Raw genomic sequence first — 24736 nt, 5'->3', positions numbered from 1 at the left:
AGTGTGGGCTGGCAAGCAACAGATGTGCTGCTGAAGCATGCTGACATTACTCTTTGAACGTGTGAAGCAACGGATCTGCACTTCTATTATTTATGTGTACAGGCGCTGTCTGTGCACTACTGGTTTTCCCCGCAGATATACATGCCATATTTAGCTGTGGAGGCAGACATGGCATATCCAACACCGCTACAGACTAGAATTTTATATTTAAGTGTGAGGGAGGCAATAGGAGGGAGATCAACCCTGTCAGTAGCACTGTCTGGGCATGGGGCGCACTTGCTGCCCGCGCAGGGAAAGACCATATGTACGCACCTGATATGCCAATTGCTGCCCATCCTGGAATCTCAGTGGCGTGGGAGCGTGGGGCCCTTGAAGTACTGCAAAGTGCAGGGATGACTAGGCTGGGGGATATGTACAGGAATGGTTCATTCTGATCTCTGATTGAGTTTCAAGCAGGTCAACCATATAAGGCAATGCATGGTTTCATATATGACAGGCTGTGCGCAGTGGTGCGCTCCCTTAGCCCGGACTTTCTGCAGGAACCATGTGGGTTGAAAGCATTACAAGCAGTACTAAAAGGGGGTGAAAGCAGAGGGCTGATCATCAGAATATATAGTTCTTCTCAACGAGAGAATGAGTGGTCTGATTCCTCTGCACTAGGCAAATGGAATGCGGTCCTGGCAGTTTCCCTGTCCCGGGAAAACTGGGAGGTCTGCTGCAAATTGACTGGAAGCCTGACTGCCAATTGTAATCTTCATATAATTCACTTTAAAGATCTACATCAGATATATTACACTCCTGCGCAATTGCTGAGTTTGAGGGACAATCCGAGATGCCTCAGAGGCTGGCAGGATGGAGCGGATTTTATATACTAAGCGTGGGGTTGCCCTGCTATAGCGAATTTCTGGCAGAAGGTAGCGCTTACAAATATGACATTGGAAAAAATTGAATGCTCACCGGAGGTGTGTCTGTTGGGGCTTTGAAAGAGACTCAAACCATGCAACCGGCATATAGTTGATATAGCCACTCTATTTGCTAAGCATGCTGTTGCTATGCATTGGAACACCAAGGCAGTTCAAACCCTTGTCAAGTGGATTAGAGATATCGTATTCTGTAAGGAACAACTGAATGCTTATGCCGAGGAGCTACTAGGACCTAAAGATGTTTGGACGCCACTTACCATGTACTTGCTAGAACACCTTGACCTAGCATAAATGAATGCAATTAAGTTAGCTATTGAGGTGCAAGGCTGCGATAGGAACTGATGTTACACTGCTGTACACTGTTGAACATGTATTATGCTGCTTCTTTTCCTTACCTGCCATGTGGGCGTTGGGTTAATGGTGGGGGTGGAGGGGTGGAGTTTAATATAACAAAAACATTGCTGTATATTATGTGGTCTTTGCATAGTGCTGCTGCAATATGAGTGTATTATTGGCACTGTTTGCATATTGAGAATCAATAAAAAAAAAAAGATGTTTAGTCAAAATGATGTCCAACTATTCAAAAGCATGGACTTGCTCCAGGAGAACCCTTTCAACATTGGATTTGAGCGAGTAAAATGGCAAGGGTTAAAAACCATATCTTTTGTTTTTGTAGGGTTAATGTCTTGGTCCCTTGACTTACAAAAACGATCGAACCAGTCAAGGATTTTTTGAAAACCCATGGGGGATTTTGGGAGGAGGAATGTATGGTCAGCAAACATCGGGCCGGAACCCTGTTTGCCAGGCAGGGTGCATCAGATTTGTATGATTCACATATACGCTACCAGATCATTTATACATTGAGAGATTGAAGTGGGTGCGAAGACGCACCCCTGCTTACCTCCCCAAATAACTGAAAATGAATTTCTTTCCCCCAACTGCCCACATCTAACTCTGGCAAAATTGCTGTCATGGAGTTTTATAATCAAGTTCAATAGATAAGAGTGGAACCACCATAACAGCTACAATCTGCCACAACTTGAGGCGGGAGATAAGATCGAACACTGACCTAAGATCAACAAACACCACATACAGGCGCCCACCCCCACGATGAAGGATCTTCCAGTACAATACCTGGAGGCAGAGGATATGATCTAGTGTGCTCTCAGAAGAAGCTTGCTTGTAGGGGGGGCAATATATCTAGGGCAGCCATCCAATCTTGCACTTTCCTCAGGATGATCCTCACAAAGAGTTTTTGGGCACTATCAATTAAACTTATGTCCTACAATTGGAGGGAAGGTTATGAGATCCCTTCTTGAAGATAGGGACGATCTCTGCGCCAGGCTAGGTAGAAGGGTGGTTGGGGTGCAGTCTAGCGATTTGAGGTTATGAGACCAAAGCTGGGGTTGTTGGGATCTGATGGTTGGGGAGAAAAGAATGAATTCAGTTATTAGCAGATTTAGTTTTAGGCAGCTATGATCTTGCCAGTTCTGTATTTTCCTCATGGTATAATTGAGTCTCCGGATAGCATCTCGAGAGTAAATATTGATGTAGAATTGAGTATCGTCTGCATACATGTGGTATGAGGTTTTTGATTGTTACAATTATCATGAATGTCTCCATGTATAGATTGAAGAGTGTTGGTGAAATTGTAGATCCTTGAGGAACACCTCAGTCAATGTCCTCTACAGTGTCTCCAATGTTGACTCTTTGTTCTCTGTTCTGCAAGAAGGAGGTGAACTAGTTAAGGACAGCTCCTGCAAGGCCCATTCGGAGTTCAAGTGCTTTTCTGAAAAGTTTATGGCTGACCTTGTCAAACGCTTGTGATAAATCCAGAAGAATTAGCAGACAGGATTAATTTTGGTCTAGGGTTGTTTGTATATCATTTAGGATGTTTAGAATAATAACCCCAGTGTTGTATACAGGCCTGAAACTTGATTGGTGTTTATCTAATAGATCAAAATTCTTGATGTGTTCACTGAATGTGGGCACATTTTTCTACCAATTTAGCCAGGAAAGAGAGACTGAATACCAGTCAGAAGTTGTTTAAGTCTCCCTGGTCAGAGCCTGTTTCTTTTAGAAAGGGAGAATCTTAGCCCATCTTCAGACATTCTGGGAGGGATCCTTGATGGAAAGATGCATTCACAATTTTCGTCCATCAGTGAGTGACCGATTGGAGCATCTCTTTCAGTAGGTGTGAGAAAATGGAATCTTCAAAATGTGTGGTAGATAGGTAGGTAGGGGACTAGTTTGGTTGGGAACAGAGTTGCTTATAGTATAAATTTTGTTTTTGAAGAAAGTTGAGAAGAAGTTGCAGATGTCCATCGAGTTGTTTACAGTTGTGGGTTCTGCAAGTTTTCCTGATTATTGTATTATTATGTAAAAGAGTTTTCTGGACCTATTTTTCATTCTGTCTAGTTGAGATCGGATTGCTTTTGTTTTAGCTTTACAGATAGCTTTTTTGTATGAGATTCTGTGCGTTCTCAGCTGTTTGAGATGGGTAATGCTTGTGTCCTTCCTCCTTAGTCTTACCAGATCACTCAGTTGTCTTCTTTCCTTGATTATGTTTTGGTTGAACCAAGGTACTGAAGGTTTTATCTGTGGTCTATTTAAACGTAATGGAGCAACTGTCTGAATGATGTAGGTCTTGCTGTAGTTGTAGAGATGCGTCAGTTCTTGAGCTGATCTTTGGTTGGTCCAGAGTACCAAGGAGGTTTGGCATAGATCTGCCCGTTCAGTTCTGTTTACATTGCTGTAACCACTCACCCAAGTTTTTTCCCTTCTTGTTTGATCTTTGATTTTACTTTCATGAGCGGTTATATGGCAGAAAATTTGATCATGGTCTGACCAGTCTTTAGCAGCGTTGTCTAGTATGTTTACTGATCCAGGTTTATCGATGACAAGGTCAAGTGTTGGGGGTCGGTCCCTTGCATGCTTGAATCATGTTGAGTTCCCGAAGCATGTTACTGAGTGCAGCCACTATGAGGTCTTTGTCATTGTTCTAATGTAAGTTAAAATCTCTTAATAATATTTTATTAGAGAGTGAGGTTGCACTGATTGTTATTTCCATGAGTTGCTCCGGGAAGACAGTATTGCCAACCGGTGGATGGTATAAAAGGAATGCTTTTGCTATCAGTTTATTTTCTAGTTTGATTTCGGCTCCCATGAAGTATTTTCGAACGAGAATGAATTTAAGGTAAGATAGTTTCTGAAAATTATTGGCAGACCTCCCCCTTGCTTCAATGTAAAGTCTAGACTTAAAACAGCAAAATTAGGGGGGGTGAAGCTCCAGTGTTAGAGCTGCTGCTGGGTTTAGCCAGGTGTCGGTTAGAAATAGAATGCCTAGATCATTCACTAAATTCACACCTGCTACATTAGTTGCATGTCTTGCAGCTGATCTGCAATTATGCAGCATGTATTTCGGAGTTGTCACTGTTTTATGAATTACTGTGGCATACATAGTGTTCGTAGCAATTGAGATCAGGTTGTTGTGATTGACTTGTAGAGGGTAGTGTCTCCGGTTTTTGTAATTGGATATCTTGACTATCAGAACGTTGGATGTTGTTTCAAGGGAGGTTTTGCTTTGTGCTCTGATAGTATGTTAGAATATTATTTACCTCTTCTTCTGAGAGGTGATTGTTTGTTCTTTTTGGCAGTGAAGTGTGTTGTCTCGGGAGGGTAAGGAGTCTGTTGTTGTCAAAAAGTTTTCTGCTAGATTGGTAGTCTGTCCAGTTGGTGTTGGGTGTGTGCCAATTCTCTATTGTTAGTAGAAGTGTGGTGACTTTCTTCTTGACCCATTCAATTTCTTCCCTGAATAGCTACAAGTTATCATTGATTTGGTATACGAGAAGGTTGTGTATTGGGCACTGACAAATTAGGTTATTATTCTGTGTAAATGTTTGTGAAAATGTGTGACAGGGATTACCTCTTCAGTGGAGCTAGAAGAGACAATATTCCAAAAGGTGCAAGAATCTCCTCTTTTAGCAACTATTGACAAGCCCTCTCAGTTCATGATTTCCCACCCTCTCTTTGCTGCCCGTATTACATTATTATTTGCCCCTCTAGCTGCTTGAATCAATAATCTATATTTTGGTTTGACAGCGCCTGTTAGGGCCCCAACAAAGATGAACAAACTTATTCAGCTGACAGTGCTAAACTATAAAAGGCTATCACAAAGCTGATACCTGAAGATTTATTCTCAACAATAAACTTTCACTACTCTCCCAGATAAACAAGATATACAATTTGGTTAATTACTACTTAGACTCCTTCAAGAACTCCACCACATGCCATAATAATCTCAGAAATAGACTCTGGAAACACGATTTTGGTCGGAATCCCATCCAATTCTTTAGGTCCAATGAAAGTCATTTTTAACTCAACAGCTAGACTTGTCTTATTTGGTAAGACATTTTATCATATTTTTCCCATCTAAAGTACCTACACTAGTTACCTCTTAAAGCTAAGTTCAAGTGAAACATTTACTGCCTTGCTCACAAGGTAATACATCAAAAACACACACTAAACCTGGATCATTTCTTGAGCATCTCGTGTGGCAACAGGGATTTCCTCACTCTGGAAACCCACAAATTCAGCACAGCTCAATCTGTGAAATAATTCTTCTCAGGTCTCCATGGTGGTGTTGTGGGCCACAGAATATTATAGAGAGCAACATATAAACTGCACTAGTCAGGATGTTATAAATTGATGGAAAAAAAACATATATAAACATATCATAACCGAGTATACTGGGCTGAATGAGTGGAATGACAGAGGACTACTGGATTGTGATGAATATAGGTTCTTGAGAAATGATCATCCGATACTACCTTGTTTTTACTTGCAGCTCAAATTGTACAAAAGCCTTGCTAACCCATGGAGGAGACCTATAGTCTTCTCCGATGGCAGACTTTTGGAAAATACAGCCATATATGTCAATAATGTTCTGTTACCTTTTGTTTTTTAACTTTATTTCTAGTGTAAAGACAGCACTAATGTCCAGAGAAAAATAGAGGGGATACAATGGGAACCCAGTTTCTTCATGATAACTCTTGAGTTGGTTTCTGTGTGTACATACACAAATGGATGGTATTGATGCCTTCAGACATTATTTAAGAGAGAGACCACTGAGAGTGTTTGATCATACAGGGATTCTCCTACGTATGATCGAATTTTGCATTTTCATTTTAGAGGCTCAGATCTTCAGACAAACCTCCGGGAAAAGCTCTGGGCAACTGCTTTGTCCACAGCTAAGTCAATCTTTTTATGGGCATGTGGGAGATGTAGGTGGCCTGGTCAGACAACAACTTACCGACCACATAGTTATGGGGGTATGGTACACAGATGATGTATTTGATATTTTGGAATGGGAACGGGACAAAGCAGAAAAAACCATCAGTATATTATAACACAAGTTTAACCTATCTTTTACTATACACACCAGTGGCAGGGAGATCGATTTTTTGGACACAAATTTACAAGACAAGAGGAAGTATTTGTTACAAGCCTGCTTTGCAAAACCATAAAGAGGAACAGTTTCTTGCAAGCCGAAAGCCACCATCTGCCAAAACTCAAAAGGAGTATCACCCAGCGGGAATATATAACACAAAAGATATTGTAGCACTTTCAACTTATACCAGAGGGATGAGAAGCTCATCACTTCAAGATTTCAGCAGAGAAGATGCCATAGACATGTAATAAAGAAGGCAGCACACAGGACATTTTCAAAATTTTCAAATGCAATAGGAACACACTTTTGTACTTGGACAGATAAAACGACAGGATGATAGAATAATTAGATCCATCACAACATGCAATCAGAAGTCCGGAAAGAGAAAGAGATCTGACTAATGAAGCTATACTACTTGCACCATGGCAGAAGCACGGAGACTCATTTGAGTAAGATTGAAATCCTACGATAACCAACAGGCCATGCGATGGCCACGCCCTGTGAGGCGGGGAATACAGATCAAAAGGATGTATAAAGAAACCGCTGTGACTTCAGCTAAAGCAATGCCCGAAGCCCATGAGGAAGTGCGGTAGGCATGAAACGCGTTGGGCAGGACTGTGATGAAGGCGAAGCATTTCCACTGCTATGTTACTGCTGTTCCTCCATTAAAGAACTTGGCAGAGTTTATTTACCGGTGTGGGCCCTTTCTGAAAAGCAGGCAACTTCTGTTGGATGTATCTGCGGCTACGCCTGAGCCGCGTGAGGTGCCCCGCTGCTGTGTGCAGCCCTGCTGCGCCGTCAATCTACGATGTGGCATTAAGGACCGGCAATGCCCAATGAAGGATGTAATCACAAGTGCAAGCAGCGCAAGTGACCTTTGCAACCCACTGTGGTTTAATATTTTAAACGGCTAGCAGAAGCACGGAGACTCATTTGAGTAAGATTGAAATCCTACGATAACCAACAGGCCATGCGATGGCCACGCCCTGTGAGGCGGGGAATACAGATCAAAAGGATGTATAAAGAAACCGCCGTGACTTCTGCTAAAGCAATGCCCGAAGCCCATGAGGAAGTGCGGTAGGCATGAAACGCGTTGGGCAGGACTGTGATGAAGGCGAAGCATTTCCACTGCTATGTTACTGCTGTTCCTCCATTAAAGAACTTGGCAGGGTTTATTTACCGGTGTGGGCCCTTTCTGAAAAGCAGGAAACTTCTGTTGGATGTATCTGCGACTACGCCTGAGCCGCGTGAGGTGCCCCGCTGCTGTGTGCAGCCCTGCTGTGCCGTCAATCTACGATGTGGCATTAAGGACCGGCAATGCCCAATGAAGGATGTAATCACAAGTGCAAGCAGCGCGAGTGACCTTTGCAACCCACTTTGGTTTAATATTTTAAACGGCTAGCAGAAGCACGGAGACTCATTTGAGTAAGACTGAAATCCTACGATAACCAACAGGCCATGCGATGGCCACGCCCTGTGAGGCGGGGAATACAGATCAAAAGGATGAATAAAGAAACGGCCGTGACTTCTGCTAAAGCAATGCCCGAAGCCCATGAGGAAGTGCGGTAGGCATGAAACGCGTTGGGCAGGACTGTGATGAAGGCGAAGCATTTCCACTGCTATGTTACTGCTGTTCCTCCATTAAAGAACTTGGCAGAGTTTATTTACCGGTGTGGGCCCTTTCTGAAAAGCAGGCAACTTCTGTTGGAGATATATATATATATATATATATATATATATTCAATCTCTGTTTGACCCCAGGGCCTCCCGGGTCCAAAACAAAAGAAGCCGCAACTCCAGTCAAAGTATTTTTAAGAAACTGATAGATTTATTACTGCGCTATATAGGAAGCACAATTTGTGAGCTTAAGAAGCGCATCTTGGAACATACCAGGACCACAACCAACAAGGATAGAGGTAATGCTGTGGCCAGACACATGGAGACAAATCACAATGGCAATTGGCGACTTTTAAAATTTCTGGGATTGGAAACATTGGCCCCAACGGAAAGGGGTGGACATCGAGAAAAATTGCTACGCCAAAAAGAATCACGCCACATCTTGAACTTTCGAACAATGACCCCTTATGGTCTGAACCAGTCCGAAGAACTTTATGTACATATTTAATAACAATGAAAGCCTCCTTTGATAAGCTCCATAATGAACTTTTCCCTCCACGCAACCACGGCACAGCATACATGCAAACCGAATTCTGGGCCAAAATTTATAATGTACTAAATTTTGTGTCAGTATCGAAAACACCCTGGTAAATGTCAGCCCACTAGAGGGCCTCAAGTAGGTCGAATGTACTAAGACCAGTAAAAAATAAGCTATTGTTTGATTACCATGAATAATTACATGTTGAAAAATTTTTCGAATGTAAAGTACTGGAATCACTAACCATCTTCCCAATTGTAAGGCATAATTGACCTTAAGTGAGTCTCAAGACCCATAAAAACTTTCTTAAAGGTACCACATGACTAAGTTAGCCCACTAGAGGGCCTTCACATATTTTCGAAAAGTCGTTTCCAATTTCAATTGCCTAAAATCATGATTGAGTTTTTCCGGTACATAGCAAATTCTTGTTGTAAATATCATGAAATGAAACTTATGATTTAGAAATTGTCAACCAATAGGGGGTAAAGTGGTGCACAATCTGTTTTTCTGTGACAATAACATGAAATAACATTTGGCAATGTGAATACTACAAGTCCCAGAAGGCCATAGTGTCAAAAAAAACTTATGGTTGGAATCATGTGACCGATGGTAGGAGGGTCTCCCATTTTAAATTATTCTCAGCAAACAGTGTTTGTAACAACCGTGATCAAGTGAGTAGGGAGCTCACGAAACGCGTTGGTTTCTCGCTGTGAAATATGCTGTACAGATTTGAGTAATAAATCTATCAGTTTCTTAAAAATACTTTGACTGGAGTTGCGGCTTCTTTTGTTTTGGACCCGGGAGGCCCTGGGGTCAAACAGAGATTGAATATTTTGCGGTTTGGTTCTACCGCGTGAAGCAACGCACTTGCCAGCAGCGCCCAAACGAGAGGAGAGCGGAACCATCTGTGGAATATATATATATATATATATATATATATCAAACAGGTTGCCCAAGGTGAGGAGGCCACCCAGAGTTCCATCATCAACAACGAGGGCCCCAGCAGAGTCAGCATACAACCATCCATATATATATGTGTATATAGCTATAGATATACACATATATACATATATGTAAATACATAAACGTATGTGTGCGTGTGTTTGTATAACCTACTGTGCGGAGGCAATGACCTAGGCTCATTGACTGGGGTAGGGCTGGCAATCCTAATGAAAAATACCTTTGCAGAACTGATGTTGCTTTTCCCTCACACTGTCTTGATGTACTCTAATATCTGTCAAAGACAAAATGGAAGTGGTCAAATCAATTCGGTCCACACATAGGCAAAGCCATGAAATATGTTAATAAAACTGTTTCTGCTTTCCTTACAAACCATAAAATGGGCTCTGTCTACAACAAAAATCTACCTTTAAAAATGCACGAAATGTATAGGAGTGATGGAGTTCACTTTACAGAGGGTGTTTCTAAGCAACCTGAAACCCTGCATACAGTCTTATCTGCAGCTGTCTTATACACACTCTCAACACAAAGGGTCTTGTCAGAGCCACCCAAGAGCCTAAAATATTGTTAATTACCTTATTAAGAATTTTTTTAATTTGCAACGTAGCCGGGGTAATCACAATCATTGCGAAATCGCAAAACAAAGGCAGACATTTAACGACCACCACATTAAAAAAAATGTAAGTGAAAAAATCATTTTAACTAATACAATACACACGTTGTAGCTGCGATCATCGGGAATATGTCGTGAAATTACAAAACAAAAGCAGACATTCAATAGCCACCACCACATATAAAACTTATAATAGCAAAATAGATCATAACCAGCACAATAAACACATTACAATCTAAAAAGACTCTATAATAGCATATATAACTCCCTTAATATCTCTATAACAGTGTATAACTTCAGTGGAATCTGTTACTGCATGCATCAGTAAGTCTCTCATTCACTTTTTAAGTTTTTCAGTGGATCCATGAGACTGTGCATCAGTCTATCAATGGTTCTTTAAGAAACTGCGTGACTGTCTCAATGTGTCTATGACTGGGTGCATCAATGTCTCAGTGGGTGAGTGAGTGGGAACATGAGTTTCTGAATGGGTCTGTCACTGAGTGCATAAGTCTCACAGTGGATCTATGACTTAGGAGCGTGAGAGTCCGAGTGGTTCTGTGAATTGGTGCGTGCGTCTCTAAGTGCAACTGTGAGTGGGTGAGTGAGTATCTGAGTGTATGAGTGGAGAGGAGTTGGCCTAACGGCTAGAGCGGTCGACCTCGAATCTGGGGAACGGGTTTCGAGTCTCTGCAATGACGCTGAACATCCTGTGATTCTGGGCAAATCACTTAAACTCCCAGTGCCTAACAAAAACGAATGTGTGTCCTCATGTAACGTAACTGTTGCTATGTGAAGCGCTCTGATACCCGATTGGGTTTAAGTTCGCTCTTTACAAAAATCTGCAAAAAACATAGCAACTGGGTGCATAAGTCTCTGAGTGTGTCTGTGAGTGGGTGTGTGAGTGTCTGAGTGAAATTGTAAGTGGGTGTACGAGTGTCTCAATGAGACTCACACGCAGAGACTCATGCGCAGTGTCATACCCACTTAAAGACTCTTACACTGACTCACAGATCCCACCTGGGCACTCATGCACCCACTCACAGACCAACTCAGATGCTCATGCACCGACCTAAAGACTCACTCCCACACTCATGTATGTGCTCAGAGACCCATTGAGACACACACACACCCACAGACACACTCATACACCCACTCACAGATCCACTTAGACTCTCATACACCCACTCACACACCCATACAGTCAATCACACATTATGGGGCTGATTACGATGGTGGAATGCTCTCCAACGCCAGGTGTACCGTGGCGAGCCTTTCGCCTTTGAACGTGGATTCACCGCCTGCCAGATTAGGATGGTGGGCAGATCCAGACAGCAACCGTGGCGGGCGTAAAAACCGCCTGCCACAGAACCTCCACATGCCTGGCGGAGCGGTCTGCACCCCGAAAATCGTGGCAGTGCCTAGAAGGCACCGTGCGCCAAATTAGGATGCTGGCTTCAGCCAGTCTTTCCATGGCGGCGGAACCACCATGGAAAGGCTGTCTGGATTGGTTTCAGGGGCCAGCTGCGGGCCTCCTCCTTGTGTTGGGGGGAGGTGTTGGTGGACTGGGGGGTACCCATGGTACCCCCCTACATTTCACTGCACTAAGTGGCAGGCACCGTGTTTTACCTAAATACCATCTGATAACATACTATGACTATTACACTGATGGAAGAGTACATTTAGCTATGAAACGGTGACGATGTACAGGTCCTGGGTGGGACCCCCATACTGACAGTGGGGTCAAAATGCTGGTGACAACTTTGAAGGATAGTCTTGAAAATACTAGAAACAGCTCTCTGGTGCTTACATTGAATCTGAATCAAAAGACATCCTGTCCATTCCAATAAGCTGTCCTTTAATACAGTCACTAATGTTTTATTACTTTCTGGTTATGGTCACTTCACTGGGGTCACATAAGGCACACAAGTCACTATCTCTTTAAATACGTTAGTATTACCATACATGTTGTGTTATGTGAATAATTTAAAAAAAATGTCACTCACTTCAGCTGAAGTGAGTACCAACTGATACATCCTTGGGCTACTTCATTAATAGACATCATAGAAAGAAATTATAAGCTGAATGGGTGATTGAGCAGATACATAAGTGTCTGTAAGGGCTAGTGACAGGGTACATGAGTGGCTGTCTCTGTGTATCAATGAGTGTGTAAGTGGGTATATGGGTGAGTGAGTGGGTGTATGAGTGGCTGTATGTGTGAGTGAATGTATGTTTGAGTGGTTGTATGGGTGAGTAAGTGAGTGTGAGAGAGGTTGTATGGGAAAGTATGTGATTGTCTCTGTCACTGTATGGGTGAGTGAGTAAATGTATGAATAACTGAGTGGTTGTGTGAGTACTTGTATGGGTGTGTTAGTAGCTGTGTTAGTATGGGTATACCTGTGTGAGTAGCTGTGTGAGTATGTGTAACTGTATGGGTGAGTGAGTTGGTGTATGGTTAACTGATTTACTGTGTCAGCAGCTATATGGGTGTATGAGTGGGTGTGTATGTGTGTCTATGTCTCTATAACTGAATCTGTGACTGGCTGTATTGGTAAGTAAGTAGGTGATTAAGTGGCTGTATATGAGAGTTAGTGGTTCCATTAGTGGCTCTACAGGTGAGTATATGTGTTACTGGCTGTATGGATGAGTGACGAGAAGTGAGAGTGTTTGTATGGGTTCTGTGAATGAGCTTGTTAGTGATTGTGTGAGAGTGGGTGTATGACATGTTTTATGGGGGTGTGTCAGTGTATCTCTGGATGATGTAAACAGTGATGTCATTTCAGATGTAAAGAGGCTGCCGTTAGGCAAAACCTGCAACAGGGCCCGCAGGACTCTGCAAGAGCCAGGCCGGTCCAAACGCAGGATTAAGGGCAGTGTGGAGCAGGATGCAAGTCAGATTAGTGGGCGATTGCTGGGAGCTCCCTTAGAATGTGACCGCCATGTTTGGTGGTCAGGTCATACCCAAATATTAACGGTTTGAACAAAAAAAAGAGAAATACTGAAATTCACCACTTATAGTTAGCAGAGCTAACTATAACGTGGCCCCGCAATGCACTGCTTATGACCTCACATATTACATCACTCATGACATGTTCTATAATTTATGACATCACTGATGAGCCAGCCCAGGGGGATGTGGTCCCCATGGCCAATAAAGGCTCAGGGAGGGGGATCACGTGCATCCCTTGAAGAATGTGTCTCCAGGGTTGGACTGCACAGGGCCTATAATGGCTCGGGAGCTGGGCCCTGCGCCCCACTACCCTTATTAAATGCAGCCCCTGGGATGGGCTCTCTCCGGGACTATAATGGCACTGGGAGGGGGGCCGCACGCTCCCTCCCCTTATTTGGTGAATTTCACCCCTCACAACCCCTGTAGTGTGGGGTGGCCTCCACTGGGCCTGTAATGGCTTAGGGAGGGGGTCCACGCGTCCCCCTCCCCTTATTTGGTACATTTCAGCCCCAAAGGTGGACACTACGGAGCCTCTAATGGCTTGTGGAGGGGGCTGCATGGCCGCCTTCCCTTTTCTTTTTTTTAAAACCGATTTAATTTATAAGAGTGATACATAGAATGCAGATCTCGGAGTCCCAGAGACAGCTGCCGTATATAGGATACAAAAATTGGACTTTGACAATTTTACACATTTATGTAAATGAGAATATGAAAGGCAATACAAATAAAATCAATCCCTGCAAAACAACCACCATCCCCCCTCCCTCCCCAACCCCCAGAGCGTCGTCTCCTTATTCCGGAACAGTATATCACTGACCTAGACGAAAACAAGTTACTTACCTGTAACTTTGGTTCCCCAGTATTGGTAACTTTCATAGATTCCCATGCTTTGTATCATTCCCTGTCGTCGGAATGGGAGCCTCGGTAAATAAAAAAAAATATCATAACCATAGGTACAAAAGAGAAAATCAGGCCTAGGCCTCATCTCATTTTGTAGCATATCACCCTCTTTGTGAAAAAGAGCCCACACTTTCTGCAACAACCAATCAGAATAGCCTCACCCCATAGAACCTTCCTGAGAGCCTCAGAGCCTCAGATTTTCGTAGCCGTTGTGCAAACAGCCACTATCTCAGTAAAAAGGCCGAGCTTTCCCAGGCGAGGAGGGAGGGCGCATGGGAATCTATGAAAGTTACCAATACTGGGGAACCAAAGTTACAGGTAAGTAACTTGTTTTCTTACCCCAGTATTGGAACTTTCATAAATTCCCATGCTTTGTATCAGAGTAGCTAGCAGTAAGCCATAAAAGCACATTGTGTTACATGAATCTCATGACATGACAACATAGCTATCCTCCTAGGAAACAAATCATAAAATGTTACCATATAAAGAACACGATAGCTGAAACAAAATGTGACAAACAGGAAGGAGGGATTGTAGGGAAAGCTCACCTCTTATTGAAAATGATTCCTGAGGACTGCTTGCCCAACAGCAGCGTCATCTTTCATTGTAGACTCTAGGCAGTAGTGTTTTGTGAAGGTGTGTGTACTGCTCCACGTTGCTGCCCTGCAGATGTCTTTTATAGGGACTCCAGAAAATAGAGCCACCGAAGATGCCACTGATCTTGTGGAATGGGCATGGGCTTTCCTTTCCAGTGGTTTGCCCGCTCCTTGATGGCAGAACGGAATAGCACAGGAGATCCAGCGGGAAATGCTGGCTTTGGTTAGCGGAAATCCCTTCCGCGGGGCACTGTAGGACACGAACAGTTGTGAGGATTTCCTAAAAGGTTTCGTGCACTCTAAATAGAACTTTAAACACCTTTGAACGTCCAAAGAATGCGAGGATCTTTCTGCTGGAGAAGTAGGTCAAGGAAAGAATGACTTTAAAATGAATGGTTCATTCAGATGGAATTCAGACGGAACCTTTGGGATGAACCTCGGATATGTTCGAAGGATCATGACATCCCGCTTGAACTGAAGGAAAGGTTCCACTATAGACAGCGCCTGAAGCTCACTAACTCTCCTGGCAGATGTCAATGCCAACAGAAGAGATAGCGTCCAAGATAGGAATTTAAGGTCCGTTTTGTGGATGGGTTCAAACGGGGCTTTCATTAGCTGAGCTAACACCAAATTAAGCTGCCAAATCGGCGGCGGAACACGGACCGGAGGATACATCCGAAACAGGCCTTTTAAGAACTGCTTGACAATCCTAGCGGACCAAAGAGACGGACCTGAAGATGTCCGCCTGAATCTTGAGATGGCCGCCAGATGAACTTTCACAGAAGAATGAGCCAACCCAGATTTAGCCAGCGACAGGATATATGGTAAAACCTGATGTGGAGCTGAAGTGTAAGGGTGAAGATGTTGTGTCTGACACCATAGGCAGAATCTTTTCCATTTTTCTTTATACGTTTTGTTCGTACTTGAAGCTCGAGCCTGAGACAAGACGTCCCTACACTCCTTGGGGAGGTTCAAATCTCTGTACTCTCTGTACTCAGGAGGCATGCCGCCAAGTGAAACGAGCTAGGGTCCGGATGGAGCACTTGACCCTGAGACCTCGACAACAGAGAAGGAACCAGTCGCAGTCGAATGGGATGATCCTGGGAGAGCAAGAGGAGTTCCGTGTACCAAAACTGCCGGGGCCACGCTGGTGCAATCAAGATCATTCTGCACGGTTCTGCCTTGATTTTCCTGATTAACCTCGGGATTAGTGGTATCGGAGGAAAAGCGTAAAAGAATGCGCCGTACCAGGCAATCAATAGCGCGTTCCCCAAGGACCCCGGAAGGTGTGATCCCTGCTTGCATAGAACCGGCATTTGGTGTTCTCCGGAGTCGCAAACAGGTCTATGGTCGGGGTCCCCCAGATCGAAAATACCTCCTCTAGAATGGTTTGGTCTAATTCCCATTCGTGATTGATCGATTTCTGACGACTTAGCGCATCCGCTGTTACATTGAACGAACCTGCAAGGTGTTCTGCCGTCAGAGCAATGTTGTGAAGAATCGCCCAATCCCAAATTAGTTGAGCTTCTTTGGATAGAGTCTGAGATCTGGTTCCCCCCTGCTTGTTGATATAGTGCATGGCCGTCGTGTTGTCCGTCCGGACCAGCACTGAATGATTCCGAATCCGTGGCAGAAAAGCCTGCAAGGCTAATCGGATGGCTTTGAGCTCCAATAGGTTGATGTGGCACTGGCGTTGACCTGGATCCCAATGTCCACTGATTTGTAGTTCCTGGAGCACCGCTCCCCAGCCTTCTAATGAGGCGTCCGTGGTGAGAACCATGGGAGACGGAGGAAGCATGAAAGTTAATCCCTTCGCGATGTTGCTTTTCACTAACCACCATCCGCATGCCTCTTGCATCTCTGATGTCACAGTAATCCTGTCGTCGAAAGAGCCCTCTGCTTGGTACCATTGTTTGTCGAGATGCTCTTGCAGCGGCCGCATTCGCAGCCTGCAATGCGGAATTAATGGAATGCAGGATGAAATCGATCCGAGCAGGGACTTGTAGAGCCGTACTGATAGGGATTTCTTTTTGAGTTTTTGAGTAATCGGCGAGCCGAGAGCATCAATTTGTTTTGACGTTTGTCTGTTGGGTAAGCCTTGCAGTGTTTCGTGTTCAGAATTGCCCCCAGAAACCTTGCTGACCTGGACGGTTGAAGAACTGACTTGTTCTCGTTGAGTTGAAGGCCCAGGTGAGTGAACAATTGAATGCAGGTTTGAATGGCCCTGGAAGTTTCCTGGAAAGATGGAGCTTTGACTAGCCAGTCGTCCAGGTAGGGAAAAACTTCCAGAGATTGCTTCCTGAGGAAAGCTGCTACTGGAGCCAATATCTTTGTAAATATTCTCGGTGCAGACCGGAGACCAAAAGGAAGTACTTTGAATTGGAAATAGCTCTTGCCTACTGTGAATCGCAAGTATTGCCTGTGAGCTGGGTGGATCGGCACATGGAAATAAGCATCCTCTAAATCCAGAGTCACCATATAGTCCCCTGGATTTAGCAGACGAAGAATATCCTGGAGAGTGACCATCCTGAAGGACAGTTTGATGAGATAAGTGTTGAGCTCTCGTAGATCTAATATGGGGCACAAAGTTTCCGTCATCTTGCGAACCAGGAAGGACCTTGAATAAAACCCTTTCCCTCTCTGCGAGAGAGGTACAGGCTCTATCGCCCCCTTGATAAAAAGCTGGTGGGCTTCGAGACGTAGCAATCCCAGATGTTTCATTTGACTGGCGCCTGGAGCTCTGGTTGGAGGTAGATTTTGAAACTCCAACGTATGGCCACACTGAACGATATTCAAGACCCACTGGTTTGATGTAATTATTCTCCAGCTGTCTAGACAATGGGAAATCCTGCCCCCCACTGTTATCGGTGGAGCAGGAACAGTAGAAAGAGCCGCGAGGCCGCTATTGCCTCTTGGAGTTGTCTCGCCCTTGTCGATTTTGACGTCCTCTCTGCGGTTGACGAGAGAAAGACGCCGACTGGCCCTGGCGTTGATTGGAATACTGAGGTTTGTACGATTGGGAGGATTGTGATGAATATCTCTGTTGGTTGCCACCCCTGTAAGAGGAGAAACCTCTTCCTCTCGCACCTCTGAATGGAACCTTACGGTAGTTCAAAGATCCCAAGGACTTTGCTATGTCCGTATCCTTTTTAATGCTTTGAAGGGCGTCATCCACATGCTTCCCGAAAAGCATTTCTCCATCGAATGTTAAGTCCAAGATCTTATTCTGGACCTCCTGGCGAAACCAGGTCGCCCGCAACCAGCCCTGACGTCGTAGTACAGCTGATCCAGCCAGAGCACGAAAAGCAGTAGACGCTCTGTCCATAGCACAATCTATTACCTCTGACGAGGATCTCTCTCCTTCCATCAACACCTTTCTGGCCTCATCCCTGGTTGATTCTGGAAGCTGTTCCACAAACAGGGATAGATCGCACCACATCTGGCGATCATACCTGCCTAGGATGGCAAGAGCATTGGCAGCAAGAACTAGGAGGCTGGCCATAGAGGAGAATCTTTTGCCTACATTGTCCAAGCGCCTCCCTTCCTTGTCCGGAGGTGTAGTAAGGGGCGTTGAAGGATTCTTCGATTTGCTTTGTGCCGCTTGAGATATGACAGAATCCGGTTTAGGCTGTCCCAGAAGACATGCTGGACTGCCTTCCGGCGCCTTATATTTCTTCTCCAGCCGGGAAAGAACAGGAATGACTGTCGCCGGATTTTGCATAACTTTAACCCCTTCTGACCATACATGTTCTATTGTAGGTATAGATCGGACTGATCTCTTGTATGGTTCTTTAAAGTCATAGTGGAAGCAGTCTGTCTGCACAGTCGTGATCGGCAGACCAAATCTTTTAGATGCCCTCTCCATGAGGTTATGGAAACCCCCAATGTCAGCTGGTGGAGATGTAGCCGAATCCTGTCCTGTCACATCCGGATCTTGAGGGCCACTATCATCATAATCCAGATCTGGATCATGCGTAGGATCCTCCTGAACATTGTCATCAGAAGAAACGTCATCCACAACGTCCTGGGTTTCCTCTCTGGGTTCCGGTTCCACCATCCGTGGAACCACCGTTTTCACAATGATTGCAGGAGCAGGAGGTCTAACAGGAGAAGAAGAGCGCTCCTGTTGTGTTATAGGTTGAGATGGAAACCTATTTCTATAATCTTGCAACATCAATTGCAAATCCGAGACTAGAGAGGATGGCATGGCCACCATGTCCTGTCCTAAGGCTTGAGGAGGTCTGCTTTGCTGGATATATTGGTGTTGGTAATATTCCTCAGTGTCCGTATCCTGACACTTCACATTCAAGTCCGAGGGACTGTAGGCATCCCCATAAGGATTATCATCCTCCTCGTCATCAGACTCCTCCAACAGCATAGTAGGAGGCAAAGGTGTTACTCGCCTAGGAGAAGTAATCTCTGGCGTTATTTGCTGCTTTCGCATGGAAATGTGGATCTTTTGAACCGTCGAAGACCTCGTCGACGGAGTCGTCGTCGACGGAACTGTCGGTGTAATCGTCGTCGATGGAACCGTCGATGGAGAAATGGTTCTCGTCGACGGAGCTTTCATCGTCGACGGTGGATTGATCGTCGACGAACTCGTCGTCATCAACATTACAGCAGCCGTCGTCGTCGTCGTCGTCGTCGATGTAGCCGTCGACACTACCCTGGTCATCATTATCGTTGACGTCGAGTATACAGCCATCGTCGACGAGCAGGAAGGCACCTTAAACGTTGACGAAACAATCAATGGAGTTGCCGTCGGCGCAGCCACCGTCGACGGACCCGTCGACGGAGCTATATGAGAAGACAGGTCTTTCTGAGAAGTCGTCGACGTACGTGCTGATTTCGCCATCGACGGACGCTGCTTCTTGTCAGGTTTTCCATCCTGAGAGACAGAAGCCAGTTTTTTACTCTCCTTCACTTTTTGGGATGGTTGTGAAGGAACAGAAACATCCTTTTTCACCTTCTTGGCTGTGTCCACCTCAGCAGCCTGTCCCATCCTCTCCTTTTCACCTCGGTGAGGAGTTTTAATGGGACTAGCCCTCTCAGACCTATCAGAGATCTTATGTTGGGCTTTGACAGGGGCCCCAGAAAAAGTAGAGGGAGGAGACCTACCCCTCTTTCTGGATTTTCTGGAGAATGTAGCAGATGAAGAGTCCTCCTCATCCGAAGACAGCACCTCCTTCCGTGACTTCATTTTCTGTAGCCAAGTCAATAACCGGCCCTCCCTGTCTCTTAATGTTTTTGTAGAAAAGGTTCTACAGATCTTGCAATCTGTGGCCTTGTGGTCCGGATACAGGCAATAGATACAGTCATCATGCTTGTCCTCCACAAAAAGTCTCTTTTTAGCACAGGTAGCACAGGCCCTGAAAAAAGCCTTCTCCTTGTCAGACATTATAGTTTGAAGTAATTTGTAGAAGAATCAAGTTGAAAAGAAAGAAAACTGAGCAGAGCTCAGTGGAGACTCCCTAGCACAACGTGCGGTAGAAAAATCTGAGGCTCTGAGGCTCTATCAGGAAGGTTCTATGGGGTGAGGCTATTCTGATTGGTTGTTGCAGAAAGTTTGGGCTCTTTTACACAAAGAGGGTGATATGCTACAAAATGAGATGAGGCCTAGGTCTGATTTTCTCTTTTGTACCTATGGTTATGATATTTTTTTTTATTTACCGAGGCTCCCATTCCGACGACGGGGAATGATACAAAGCATGTGAATCTATGAAAGTTCCAATACTGGGGTAATGTCAGTAATCTACACTAGAACTCAATGACCACAGTACCATCTCCCGCCGAGCCACCGCATGCCACACAGGAGAAAAGCGTAAGGTATGTGAAAGGCCAACAGGCTACCCCGGGTCACGGCCTCGGCCTCTGCAGCAGCTCTAAATCCAGACCCCGATAATCGGCCTAGCGCTTCCAGATTTTATAATGTTTCCTGGGGCACCCTCTAGCTTTAAAAATGGGAACTTCAAGAGCCATGCAGAAGTCCAGCCCATTTTTCCACGTCGAAACAGAAGGGGCAACCACCGTCTTCCAGGCTCTACCTATGTCCCTCTTCGCTAAAGTAAAACCAAGTTGCATGAGATGTCTCTTATAAATATTGCCCCGATCCCTTCCATCACATGAAGGAGGACAAGCTTCGGTGAACTAGGAAGCTCCCACCCCAATACTTCAGAGAGACAAGCCAAAACCCCCCTTCAGAATCGTGCTAGCGCTATGCAGTGCCATTTAGTGTGCAACAGGGTCCCCTCCTCGTGCCCACAACAGAGACACACCGGGGAAGTCAGCAGGCCCACCCTCCAGAGCCTAACCCTGGTGAAGTAAACCCAATGGAGATATTTGAACTGAATCAACCGCAGGCTCATTGCTATGGCCGCCCCTCGCGGGGACGCCAAGGTTTCCGTCCAGACCTCTTCCTCCATCTGACCCACATCTCCCTCCCAGGCCTCCCTCAAATGCTGCAAGCAGGGGGGAACAGTGCGTGACTAGGGATTGATACATTTTGGAGATCTTATGGTCTAGAAGGTCCCCCATAAATAACTTAGCCTTGATTGGGCTGAACTCCAGCAGCGAGTCCAGACCTTCCAAGATGGGGGAAATAGCATGCCTAAATTGCAAATTGTGTCTTCGGCATCTGATAATCTCTATAGATGTCTTGGAAGGATTTCAAAATCATGTCCTGCATAATGTCCCCCAGAGTAGGTATCCCAATACTGTCCCAGTCTCGAAACCCGGAGAGGCTCAGCAGCTGTGGAAAGCGGCCATTGTGCCACAATGGGGTCTCCCGAGTCAATCCTCCGCAATGCCTGCCGCCGGAGCTCCCTTTTTAAAAAAAAAAAAAGGATGTTGGCCCTGGGGGGTGGGTAGTGAATAAACCTGCCCCGGCCACCATTTTTTCAATCCCACATGAGTCCTGTGGGATCGGTCAAAAAAAAACCTGCATATTTATTTTTTAACTTTGCCCCAATCAGAGGTCCCGCTTGGTCCCCCCTCATGGGGCTTTGGGGGGCAGGGTATCCCAATCCTGCCCCGTTAGATTTTCTGTATTGAACACTTCACAACAAGGGACTCATTCTCCAAGTCCTGTAATGGCTGACAGCAAAATGTTTCTGATGTTGCTGACAGCCAATCAGAGCACCCGCTCCCGCAGGAGTCTGGCTCACACTGGAGCAAATTGGCCCATGGGGGAAAGAAAGCTTCTGGGTCCAATCAGAAAGCTCCAGTTTTTAATGTGCGCTCCTACGAATGTATCTTGAACCTCTCCTAGACCCAACCATCCAGATATGCAAATATTTTTGACCCTTGATTTCTAAAAAAAAATAAACACTGAACGGATTTAAACCAAATCACAAAAAGCATAATCAATGAACCAAGATCTAGATTCTTTGTAAACTTGGTGTAATTCCGTGCATCAGTTTTTTCTGTAGTCTTGCCAAAAGAAGTCAATGGAAAAGACATGGATATTTTGTATTTAGGGACCCTTCCTTTTTTTCCAGCCCCTGCTCGACAGATCACATAGAAAATTTCCATGCACAAGCTAGGCAAAAAAGAGCACTGTTTTGAAAAGTTTTGAGGAGATTCATCAGGTGGTGGAAAAGTTATTACCATCATAAAAAAACGTATTTCCTATGAAACACTAACCTAACTATAACTACCCTGGGGCAACTGCCACTGAGTAAAAAAAAAAATAATAATATATATATATATATATATATATATATATATATATATATATATATATATATGTTTTGCTTGGGCTTTGTATTACAACTTACCACCTATGCAGCAATTAAAGGAGCCTGAAGTAAAACATTGCGATGTAATGGTGACGAGATGAAATGTTCTGCAATGTAATGCATCACGTTGTAACAGCTGACATTGGATGGATCTACTCAGAATATTAAGGTAAGGAAGACACTGGGACAGTATGTCTAATTATTTCACAACTAAAGCAGCGATGTGTGCTGTACTTAAGCAGTATGTCCATAAGTCATACGACAACTCCCAGACTTTATCAGGGATAAAGGAAAACCGAAGGCTTTCAGGGTAGGCTAATGAACTTAACTCGACTGACATTGATTAATTCATTAGGGCTTCACGTCGGTGACATTAAGTATTCTACGATGCACGATTTTCAGTCTATCAAATAGCATCTTTAGACTGCATTATTGCCCTAATTAATTAAAATGGAGACCATTAATCACAGATGGATGTGTTTCTGTACAACACTCTACGTATACACTGCTATGTCGTTATTGAGTCGTTGAAAACACCCACACCATCTGAAGAAACTAATGTATTTGTTCGAGAGACAGAGACAAACAGGGATGTAATTGAATTTAGAAGTCTTTGGGGAGCCTTGTCAAGATCTAACAAACGTTAAAGGAAAATTATCCGAATAGTTAACCAAATTGAGCGACAATCCCAGGGGAAATTTAGACACGTGATGCTGTAAAATACTGCACAGGCGGCACAATACAGTGTAAAAAAAACGATGCGACTGACATTATTTTTATGAAAATAACAATTACCATCACATTTTGCAGGTGTGGAAGCCTAGCCTACAGCTGACTGGGTCGCTATTTATCTGTGACTTGCTACTGGACCCATACCCCGCCACGGTCTTCCCATTCCACCTTCCTCCTTAGTATTCATCACTAGGGCAACGTAGAAGACCTCTTCACTAAGGAACCATGGTGACGTCACTTCTCCAGCTACAAAAAAGCAACCAGTTTTTACGTCCATCCTGAGGTCACACACCCTCTGTTCGCACTGTGCACGAGGTCTGTTAAAGATGCAAACTTTTCAATGCACATAAATAAGCAGCCAATGACTGGGGTTCCATATTCGCCTTTACAAAAACAACCTTTTTTTTTGCGAACTGTATGTAATGGTTTTTTTCGTCAAACAAATGTGCATTAACTCTCGGAAACATGGAAAGTCCCAGCGAGCTTTTCCTTTACAGTCATAGTAAAGAGGTCGAGAGGAGATACTGCCAATTTTCAACAAAAAAGAAATTTCTAGTTCAAAACAGTCAACGAATATATATATATATATATATATATATATATATATATATATATATATATATATATATATATATATATATATATATATATTCAGTGCTTTGAATGGGAAAAAATAAGTGCAGGTACTCATTAAAATGAGCTAGAGGTGTGGCAAGTAGGCAGGGCTAAGGCCAAGATATGATGATACATATTGACTTCTATACCAGTTGCAGCACATATCAAAACACAACAAAAATTCATTTATTTTAACAAAACAGGATACATCATTACACAAACAGGATAATATGTTAAAAATGTCCTTGTTTTGTAATTATTGCAACTTCTTAATGTAATATCGTTAATTCTTGTTGTTTGGCACGATGCTATATATCCTCAAGAGTGCATACACACAAAGAAACAAGCAGCCATATACACAAAAGCGACTGAGCTAAGGACTACAGATGCGTCTTGGCTAACAAAGACAGCTTCTTGAACAGCCTAGTGCTCACCAGCACTGTCAGCCAATGAGTGTACCTTTCGTGAGTATTGGTACTCTCCCAGGCAGTAGCGAAGTGCCGGTATTAACAGTGATAAAAATAAGAAGTGCCACTACTGTACCTGTGAGTACCGACCCATTTAAAGCACTGCCCCAGCTCTTTTCCCTACGGCCAGGCTCTTCCTGTCTATTTCTAGTTCAGTGTCTTTACATTCACATCTACTCTCCATTCATGATTAACCTCTCATTTCTACCCAGCCTCTAACCTTCTCTCCCTGTTTCTGCCCCTTTTACTGCCACCTCTCGCTTACATTCTCCACAAGTCTCTTACATTTTGTCATGTTTTTTTCCGCCACTTGCCACTTGCCTCCTCCTCTTCCCCTCTATGATGTATCCATACCCTTAAATTGCCATCTGGCCAGTCATTTGTTGTCCTATATCTCATTCTATATCTTATTAGTGTTGATAGAGCACCCTTACTGTTGAGGCCTGTATTTTTAAAAACGGCTTGCAGAATATCTTGCTAAATCAGGATTGATATAAAGCATTTATTCACTGCAAACGTACAAAACTATTTCCAAGCTGTGAAAGTGTGTGTGCTTGTGTGCGTGTGTGTGTGTGACTGCGCATATGTGTGTGTGTGTGAGTGTGTGCGCACACGCTCCACGCGCTCTGCAAATTCTGCGGGC

The 24736-nt window shown here is 44.2% G+C and overlaps 1 protein-coding gene across 2 annotated transcripts in view; it reads right to left on the bottom strand.

Annotated features, from left to right (window-relative positions):
- The window catches only part of MSH3 (mutS homolog 3), a 1953894-nt gene that overhangs the window by 955131 nt on the left and 974027 nt on the right, over window positions 1-24736 (bottom strand). The gene's annotated exons all lie outside the window — the stretch shown is intronic.

The sequence above is a fragment of the Lissotriton helveticus genome, chromosome 2_1 (assembly GCF_964261635.1).
Source record: "Lissotriton helveticus chromosome 2_1, aLisHel1.1, whole genome shotgun sequence".
In the NCBI taxonomy this organism is placed as follows: domain Eukaryota; kingdom Metazoa; phylum Chordata; class Amphibia; order Caudata; family Salamandridae; genus Lissotriton; species Lissotriton helveticus.
This window is presented reverse-complemented; position numbering and strand designations above follow the sequence as displayed.